Below are 7,037 nucleotides of genomic sequence, written 5' to 3' on the forward strand. Positions count from 1 at the left end.
TAGGGAGACTGACAGAATTATATAGAATAAATATGTAGCTTTTAATTGGTTATAAATTTATTGGTATATTAAAGTAGACAGATAAATAAGTCTTCTCAAATGATGAAGTGATGGGCGGAGCCAATATGGTGGGTTCACCAAATATCATGATATCTTAGCAAATAGAAAAGTTGGAGGTTCTTATTTTATCTTCTAGCTTGCCAATATCAAACATTGGAGTTTCTAATTTGTATGAAACTATAGACGTTGTATTGTGGGCGTCATAAAATGTAATCTGACCAAATCCAGAAGGCCACGTACCAAGTGATACACAAAAATCGATATTTAGCCTTCAACTAATAATTTGTGTATAATATAACTTATACCTTATTATAACTAGTAACTAATGTATAATACTGAAATTTGAATTATAATCTACAATTTTAAAACGAACTTATTTACATACGTTTATAAAATAATAGCTAAATAAAATGTTGAATGTAAATCTACAAACGTGATGACATGCCCTCTGACCCCTTAATTGTCTCGATAGGGCTAGTGGGTATTATTGTTGTTGCAGGCATGCTGATGTCATAGGTTGGAGTTGTTGGCATGTTTGTAGGATTCTTTATCTCTCCCATTAGGTCCTGCTTTACTCTAATAGGTTCTTTTTTCTTTCTGAGTCTGGCCACCAGGGAAGGGGTTACAACCCTCTCCACAATTGTTATGCCATCTATTTCTCACCACTGCAATCGATTGTATGCTGATAATTTGTTTTCTCATGTCAGGCCCAGAGGTGTTATGTGGCTCACTCTACCTCCTTTTGTGGTGATAGTCTCGATTCTGTATTTGTTGGGATCCTTCGGTTTCCCGATACTTCTCCAATTCCTTAGAGGTGGATTTGTAAATAGCCATATTACATATTCTGGATTTTACAAGTGAGGAATCTTCTGAGTTACATCTCATCAGATTTGGCAAATTTAAGTCTTTTGCTGCCCAATTCATTTATCCACTGGGAAACATTTTATTGGCCAGTATTTGGAATTCTCCCAATGCTTTTCTATCCCATTCTTTACATGATCTGGCAGTTTTTTTGTGGGTTTTTTTTTTCACTACCCCCTATGACTGTTTTAACAATTTATGCTAGATTATAAGGAGGAGGGTGTACCTTTGTCATCTTGTCTTTTTATTTTCCAGGATCCCATACCTTGTTTTCATCAGATCCCACTCTGTGGAGAGTGTTGTCCAGACAGGTGTGCTTTTAAAGTCCCATTCCTCACTAGCAACCAATTTGATTACTCTTCTACTGGTTGCAAGAGGCTCTGTAGAAATAAGTGTTCCATAAAACTATCTAGGCTATCAAGATGGTATTAACATGTTATCATGGACCGCCCCTCATGAACTATCATGAGTAAAGCTAAAGGGGATTTTGCCTGTTCCTGCTGGTCATCGGATTGAATAAATTGGGATCAGTTTGCTTTAAGAAATTTAGATAATCTGGTTCACCTATTGCACTGTTTCTATAGCACTGTTCCTCAGGGCTTCCCAACACTCAATACCCCCCAGATTCTACTAGTGGAGCTAGGGAATCATTACCGCACCCAGTTTCCAGTCACTGGGGTGGTGGACAGATGCTTTTCCTCCACTTTCGGAGAAGAGGGTGAAGTTGGGGGGCCTTCCTACTCAGATCTCTATGTTTTTCCCAGATGTCTGTAGGAGCAGCACCAGCCTCTGTGTGAGCCTACTTGAAATACCAGTTCAGATTTGACACTATGCTATCCAGTTGAGTGAGGATGAATGTTTATAATTCCAGACTGGAATTATTTTGTTCCTTTGGTTGAGTAAGGCATACATGATCCTGTCATTCCGAGCCTGGGGTGATGCCTTTCAGTCTTCTTCAGTTTGTCCACGTTAATGTTGCTTCCTTTTTCATTGTAATTCCAGTGATTCAGAAAGTATCACTCTATGGCTACAGGTTGGGATCCAATCACAACTATATCTATATATAACATTTCAGTCCAATTGCCCTCTCCACCAATGTGGGATATAGGGACCAAAACCCCTTAATTCCAACCCTGAGTTGTGGAACCTTGGCTATCTGGTTGGGGCTGGCCTATAGTGATTACTCATGTATTATTCCACCCTTGATACAGGTATTAAGTTCTAAAAAGAAAAGGGTGAAGAGCATACCTGTTCTTGATGTAGTGTGGTTCCCCAACCTGGGTACCACTCTTATTTTGGTAAACCCCTGTTCTATGCAGATGCTTTCTGTATGGATAATGCCTGCACCAGCCCCTCCACCTTTTCAATGTGGATCCTACTAAAGTGTTAGCAGAGGTAAGTGTTTTGGAAGTTAACATTTTCATAACCTGAAAATGTATTTCCAATATTACTTACTACCACTGACACTCCCACCCTTCCTCCCCACTAAGAGCCAGTGTTAGTGACTGGGAAAGTGTAAGTCTTGAAAAATTGATTACATCATGTGAGTGAGGTGCTTATATACAGTACCAGGATAGAGGGTGCATTGATTTGGGTGGAGAGATTTGCAAAGTAGATATTGCCTAGGGCATTTAAGTGAGGTATAAAAGACTGGAGCATGCGAGGCCAATGATTAGATAGGCAAAGCCAGTGTTGAGGGATAGTTAAAGTGTCAGCAGAAGTAAGTACTATTGGAAATACATTTTCAGTTTAGGAAAATGTAACTTTCAGCTGTTAATGAAGTCATAATTATGGGTGATTTTAATTTAAAGCATAAAGATTGGGAAATGCTAGAGTCGAACTATAGGGAGAAAAGTTTTTGGAAACTCTTGAAGATGGCATTCTCCAACAATTAATCAAAGAACCTACTAGAAACAATGCTATTTTAGATTTATTGTTAACTCAAATAGAGAAATGATTGAGAGGGTGGAAATTGGGGAACATCTGGGTGCAAATGATCATTGCTCTATTAGGTTCAATGTTTTGCTGCATACGGAGACGAGGAATAATGATAATTTGGTTATAAATTTCAAAAAAGCAAATTTTGAAGGGATGCGACAAAAATTATCTGTTGTGAATTGGGCAGCAGAGTTATTTGGAGGCACTGATCAGATGTGGGAAAATTTTATAAATGTTTAAATATTCAAGGTAAACATTCATTATAGAAAGAAAAGGGATAGCTGCAATTAAAATCCAAATTGGCTCAGAAAGAGTATAGGAGAGAAAATTAAAGAAAAGCATCATAAATTTAAGAAATTTCAACTACTAGTATGACAGGAGATTTAGAAGATTATAGAAAGTCAAGAAAGTTGGTGAAACTGGAAATTAGGACATCAAAAAGGATGTATATAAGAAAAGGTTGGCTGAAAATGTATAAATTAACAGTAAGAATTTCTTTAAATACATTAAGGATAAACAAAATGTTAGAATGAGGTAGGACCCTTGAGAGATGATAAAGTATCTGATGATAATTTTGCTTTTTCTTCAGTTTTTACTAACGAAGATTTAAGCAGAATTTCACATCTTGAACAGTTGATGGATGGAAACAAGATTGAACAAGATGACTGCATTAATTCCAAACTTGTTAAGAAAAAATTGTAAAGTGAAAGTTTAAAGAATGATAAGGCTCCTGGGCCAGATAATATTTCCCCAAGAGTTTTGAAGGAGGTTAAGGATTGGATATGTGAGCCACTTGCTACTATTTTTTGTAAGTCCTTGAATAGTGGGCAGGTACCAGAGGATTGGAAGTTAGCTAATGTAACTTCTCTTTTCAAGGGAGGTGATAAAAATTATCCCAGTAATTATAGACCCATTAGTCTTACATCAGTTGTGGGAAAAGTTTTGCAAAGTCATTTAACAAAGTTTATAATTTTATGGTTTCACTAAGTGAAAATCTTTAACATTCTTTGAAAATGTTACTGCTTGTTTAGATTTAGGGTATCTGGATTTTCAGAAAGCATTTGATAAGATTCTACATAAAAGGCTTTTAAAAAAATATCTCTTTAGGTGTGGGGGATAAGATAACAAATTTGATAGAAAAATGGCTGGATGTAAAAAAGCAGAGGGTTGTTACAAATGTAGTTCAGTCAAACTGGATTAATGTAACAAGTGTAGTACCTCAGGGCTCAGTCTAAGGACCTTTGCTCTTTTTGATTTACTTCAGTGACATAGATGAAGAAATGGCCAATAAATTACTTAAATTTGCAGATGATATTAAGGTATTGATGCATCATTCTTTCATACTCAACAGTGAAAATAGTAGGACTAAGGGACACAAGTATAAATTTTGGCAGGGTAGGAGTCATCTTCATTTAAGACAATTTTATTTTTCTAACAGGGTGGTTGGCCTTTGGAATGTGTTATCTTCGGATGTTGTGCGGGCAGTAAATTTAAGTGAGGTTAAAAGAAAGCTTGATAAGTATGTAAATGATAAGGGCTGGCTTTAAGATGTTTTTTTTTATTTGATTCATTATAGTTTATTTTAGAGGATGGTACAGCCGAGATGGACCAATAGGTCCCACGTTGTCCCAGAACATTGTTATCTAATACTGATACTGTGAATTACTAGTACACCACATCTTTAGTTACACATGACTAATGACAAATATAGATAATTCTAGAAAAGGTGGGTTTAAGTTTATGCTTTCCTCAAGTGTGACGTGCAGGGTCAGCTTTGGAAAACCAAATGTTTCTTTATTGTCCATATGTTATGATATTGATAGTAGCAGAATTAGTAATTTAATAAAACCTGATATTGGATCTTGGGTATTTCTAGCTGTATGAGGATGTTGGGATACTGCAGAATTACTTGGATCAGTTGTTTAGTTGGACAAATGTGCAGCAAATGACCTTTAATTGTAGTACATGCAAGATAATGCATTTATCTTAATTTGGTTCACAAGTTTGTTATAGATGGGAATCTACTCAATTGCATGACTATCAAGTAAGGGAGCTTGGCATAGTGGTGGATAAGTCATCATGCCATCGAGGTTGTGTTGCTAGTAATTCAGGTGGTGAAAAAATTAATCATCACAGTAAGTGAATGAAATAGAAAAATGCGTGCTGGTGCATAGTCTGTCCTTTGATTTACCTCCTAAAATATAAAATGTGATACTTATTTATCTACCTTCTCATTGTTGCTGAGAGATTTGAAAGAAAATGCTCTTTTATCATGTGTGTAAAAGAAAGTAATGAAACTGATAAAATAAGTATTAAGTAATATGGCTCTATCAACTGTAAGTAGCTACAATTTTAGGAAGAAGCTGCACAAGATAATAAAGGAAAAACACAAAGCTATTTAACCCTTTCATTGTGGAAAGCGACTATAGTCGACGAAAGATTAATTGTCATTGACAGCAGAGATAGACTTTTCTCCATGGCCATCAATAAATTTTTCCCTCTACAATGGAAAGTGACAACACTCCATGAGCTGGGTGTGCTGAAATCTGGGAGGGGGAAACAAAAGTATAAACAATCTCTCACCTGAGGTCCCATCCAGCAGATGATGCGAGGCACCCACATACACACAAATATCAGCTGATTGTTGTATTTTCTCTGTGTTTTTACCATGATTTAAGTAAGTTATTGACTCCATAATGTAAAGTTATACAATGTGTGTCTTGTATATCATAATACAGCAAAATATACTAAGTTATGATGTTTTTTGGTGGGGACTGACCATTAAATCTAATTATGAGGTAAAAAGTTGAAAAAGTCTTATTAAAAACAAGAGTGTGCCTATCCTTTACACTTTATAAAATTATTTGTTTTTCAATAAATATGCTTATGTTTTACTTTATGCAACTGATGTGTGACTGACTCATGTTAAACGGAAGTAATATTATTTTATGATGTATCTTCCACATTTTGCTTTTTTTTTACTTTTGAAGTAATATTATTTTATGATGTATCTTCCACATTTTGCTTTTTTACTTTCATGCTACATTTTTCCAGCTTTGATTGTTCATATTCTTTCCATTTAAGATGTTTGATTTTATTGTTAGGACATTAAACAGTAGTTAAATAAGAAATATGATGAATGTCATTTTGTATGTTATCATAAATACATGCTAAACTATTTATAAGAAACTCCACTTCACATAATTTGCCATCCTGCTTGTATTGGTACTTTATCAGTCAGGATCTCAGAAGGCAAGAATCTCATTATATAATGAGGTTAATTAGGTAACTAATGATAAATAGGCTTGATCAATACAGATAGGGTTGTAGGGCTTACTTTCACCAAACACCTTGCCATATTGGTTTTAATTTCACCATTTTAGCCTAACATTAGTTTTTGGAGAAGAGATAAATAGCATGGACAAGCCTCATCAGTGTCTCTGTCACTTTCTTACCTGTGTATCATTAGTGTTTTACCTCTTCTGTTGTAGCACATTAAAGACAGCATTAGTGCTAATATCAAAATGAGTGTGCCATCAGCACAGTATTGTACATATTTTACATGTTGTGGTTAATGATTGCACAAGTTTTTATGGATGGTAATGTTTTCATATTCCTTTTTGTTGTTGTTAACTCCCTGTATTATAGCTGAGGTTGAATTTCTTCCCTACTGTAACGTTACAATTCATTCTGTAACGTTTGAGTCGTCCAAGCACCATGAGCAACTGAACTGACTGATAGGGATGTTTGGTTACATAAAATTGATGAGGTGAACCATATGGCATTCTAAGTTAGTATAGGAAATAGCATTTATTTTTGAAAACCCTGTACATTTGTGTACTATATAGGCTGTGTTGCTAAAGATATGTTTTTTCTTTTTGATTGTAGGAAAGTGAAGGAGAGAAAACTGTAGCTGTGGAAGGAACGAGAGAAGCAGGGGCAAGTGAATATGAAAGTGCTGAAGATGAAGATGTGGTGGCTTCAGAAAGTCAGGTATATTTTATTTTAATGTTTTCTTGCATTAGAACTATGTTTCACATCAAACCTCTCCTGAGAAATTTTTACTGACAGGTTGGTAATTCAGATAAATAAATAAATATATATATATAAACACACACACACACATAAGGCACTGTGGACTTCAGCACTTACATCTTTTATGATATACCTATATATAT

General features: G+C 35.3%; 1 protein-coding gene across 4 annotated transcripts in view; it reads left to right on the top strand.

The window, feature by feature from the left end:
- Nucleotides 1-6,738: 6,738 nt before the first annotated feature.
- The window catches only part of LOC106463711 (protein CASC3-like), a 40,665-nt gene continuing 40,366 nt past the window's right edge, over nt 6,739-7,037 (top strand). For all 4 annotated transcript variants that reach the window (XM_022391290.1, XM_013923772.2, XM_022391291.1 and 1 more), the window contains exon 1: nt 6,739-6,852. The gene's annotated coding sequence lies outside the window, so the exon portion shown is untranslated. The remainder of the gene's footprint in view (nt 6,853-7,037) is intronic.

Source organism: Limulus polyphemus, unplaced genomic scaffold (genome assembly GCF_000517525.1).
Source record: "Limulus polyphemus unplaced genomic scaffold, Limulus_polyphemus-2.1.2 Scaffold1466, whole genome shotgun sequence".
NCBI lineage: Eukaryota > Metazoa > Arthropoda > Merostomata > Xiphosura > Limulidae > Limulus > Limulus polyphemus.